The 3,238-nt window shown below is 38.6% G+C and overlaps 1 pseudogene; it reads right to left on the bottom strand.

Moving 5' to 3' along the window:
* Positions 1-396: 396 nt before the first annotated feature.
* Positions 397-515, bottom strand: LOC111737924 (annotated as a pseudogene).
* Between the last annotated feature and the right edge of the window lie 2,723 nt (positions 516-3,238).

Here is a 3,238-nt window from a genome sequence, read left to right on the forward strand (position 1 = left end):
CAAAGGCTGAAATCCCATGAATGATGACTTCGAGTAAGTTTTTTGTCACAGTGCTAAGGAAAATGGAGTAAATACTCCCAGAATGGGTTCTTAAACACATAGTAATGCCTAGGAAATGAGCTTAGTAGTTTCTGTCTAAGCTGCTACCTACTCCATAGGAGCAAGGCAGCTCCATGGCATTTTAAATTTCTGTGTGGTCTCATGATGGGGTGCTCTGAGAACATAAGGATACATGTCCTTTTGTGTAGGAGGATGAAGATGATGGTATAGGTTGGAAGAGGACATAAAAGTGAGAAGGACGGGGTTGCGGACAAACTATCTACCTTAGTAATTTGACCAGAGGGAAGCCCCTACTCATTTTCTAGGAGATAAGAATTGAAACTTTTTTTTTTTTTAAGCCTACAGCACCTGGTCTTCCTAGGTGATCTCCCATCCAAGTACTAACCAGGTCCAACCCTACTTAGCTTCCGAGATCAGACGAGATCGGGCGTGTTCAGGATAGCGTGGCCCTAGACAAGAACTGAAACTTTAGCCTCTGACATTGGTTAGTCAGCTGTGGCCGTTAAATCCATCTTCACTGTGTTAGGGTTCTTCAGAATTCCTCTCCTGTAGAAAGGTCAATCTTTTTCCTATTAAGACCTTCAACTGATTGGATGAGGCCCACCTACATTATGAAGGGTAACTTGTTTCATTAAAAGTCTACTGATTTAAATGCAAATTTCATCTAAAAATACCTTCACAGAAACATCTAGAAAAATATCGGACCAAATATCTAGGTATTGCAGCCTAGCCAAGTTGACATATAATATTAACTATTACATTCTCTGTGGCCACTTATTGATAAAAAGCCAATGCTTTCAGAACCATATCCTCCAACTCTGCCTTGCCTAACAACAAAAAAGGGAGGCTCTCTGGATGAAGTTTCCAATTATTTCTCTCAAAAGCTACGATCACAGAAATGTGACATGCAATGAAGATCTGGCAAAACGATGGCCTTTGTCTTATTCAGGATAGTTCACTGAGCCACGTAATTTAAAGACATAAAACATTTTGCCCTACATCAAAAGTAATGCAGCACACACAGATGCCAATTTTCAGCCACTGGGGTACAATAATTAATGTTCAATGATATATCAGCAGGCACACACCTTATCTGAAGAACGTAGTCACTTTTATAGTTATATTTGTTCAATCAGTGAGTAAAAATGTTGAATACCTATTATGTGCTAGTATATGAGTTAGATGATGAATATATGAAAGTTAAAAACTTAAAAGTCCTTCCCCTCACAATAAAAATAGAGAGGCGGCTCAATACAAACCCCATTCCTCACAAAAAGAAAACAAGTGTTTTAGAAGGTCCTAATCCCACTTTGAGGAACATAGGTAAAGAAACAATTTTCTGAATAATTTCTGAAATGAGATTTCACTTGGAGGTAATAATAATAATTATTAATAATAGAAAAACAGTAAAGAGTCCTTCAGCACTTTTTATGTACTAGGCATGGTTACAAGCACTTTACATGTATCCATTTATTTGATGACCAATATTTGACCAGATGTCTTGGGGTGGGATGACATTCTAGGTAAAAGGCACAGATGTAGTGGCCTAAGAGAGGTGGTGTATTCGGGGAAACTGTGAGTAACTCAGTAATAGAACTAAGGCTACTGTGGAGAATTACCAGTAAATGAGACTGACAATCCTGCCTCCTGGAGATCCCCAGTTATCAACAGGCACTGTCTCCCTTCTAGGCCAGCTCCAATATCCAACCTCAGTGCGTTAGACTTATGCAGTGGTGATCTCCAAGTGTTCACTCAACAGACCCAGGTGCTCTGAATATAGTTATCCATTTATTTACAATGCCAATTGTCTCAAGGTCTTGACCTATTTCCTTTATTAACCAAGTCAACTGGGAGTACCCAAAATCGTTGCTACTATCATGGCTGCCCTCTCCTTTGGTGCCTTTGGGTATGGAATCTTATGACCTTTTCTCTTTGTCATGTCTATCTTTAAGGAATTCTTCATAAGTTTTGGGTTGGTGGTGGTACCTTCTTATGCCTCAGTATTATTCTGGATTTCCTCTACATTGACATAATGTATAAATCTATATACGTGTACATATATTATATCAAAAGATTTGGGGTAGCGGGAGAGGTGATTGCATTGCTCATTCTATCATTATGATAATTTTGGCTACTGGGTCAATGATTTATTTTTTCATATTATTGTTTTTTTCAGGTTCCACTGATGATTTTGGTTGCACTGGCCTCATGGTGAATATCAGAATGCTCCTCACCTTGGAACCAATGACCCCATTTGAGTCCTCATCTCACGACTCGAGGGGCTGTTTATTCTGTACTGTAGTTTGAGAGAGCAGAGAGAGACAGCCAGCTTCTGGAACTGCTGACTGTCCCCCTAGGACCATAAATCTTCTTTCTGATGGTCTTTTTCTAGTGTCCTTTCAAAGACTCTCCCCAGATCCCTTGCTGAGGATCAAAGACTATAATGGAATGGCTTAATATGCAAACATCGTAGCTTATAAACTGCTGACATCCCATGTGAGAGGCCCTTTTGGGTACTTTCATTTTCCTTTTCATATTCTTACTCTGTTCCACGTGCCTTATTTCTTTGTTGAGATCTGGGTCTTGACAGGGCAAAAGCTGTGCAAAAGCTCAGGGACTCAGATACATCTTAGAAAGTAGAGGAAATTCTGCAACTAGAGTGAGGTTCATAAGGGAAGTCCAGAAAGTAGAAAAACCTAAGTATGTAGGTCTCTAAGGTCAATTCAAAAGGTCAAGACATTTGAAGTAGAGGAAGTGCCTTGTGGGATACAGCAGCAAAGAAGAAGATCCTAAAGTCTCAGATTTTTTCTCAAGTTATTTGGGTTTTCAGTCCGAACGTCCATCATTTTGCATGAGCATGGTGCCTTGGAGTAACTGAGAGACCCAGCCTTCATTGTCTCCTTACTCTCATTTTATCTTTTTTTCTCTTACTCCTGCTTATTATTTAAACTTTATTTTCTCTCCAAGTTGTTTGAAAACTGCTCTGATATTATTTCTTTTATTTGTTCTATCTTACTATTTTAATAAAACTCAGTAGTCCAAGCCCTCCAAGATTGATTTTTTAAAGTCATACTTTGTTCCCAGTAGCATTTTTTAAATAAAAGTTTTATTGAGATAGAATTCACACACCATAAAATTCAGTCTTTTGAAGTATACACTTCAATGATTATAAATATGT

This window comes from Pteropus vampyrus, unplaced genomic scaffold (genome assembly GCF_000151845.1).
Source record: "Pteropus vampyrus isolate Shadow unplaced genomic scaffold, Pvam_2.0 Scaffold32, whole genome shotgun sequence".
NCBI classification, from domain to species: Eukaryota; Metazoa; Chordata; class Mammalia; order Chiroptera; family Pteropodidae; genus Pteropus; species Pteropus vampyrus.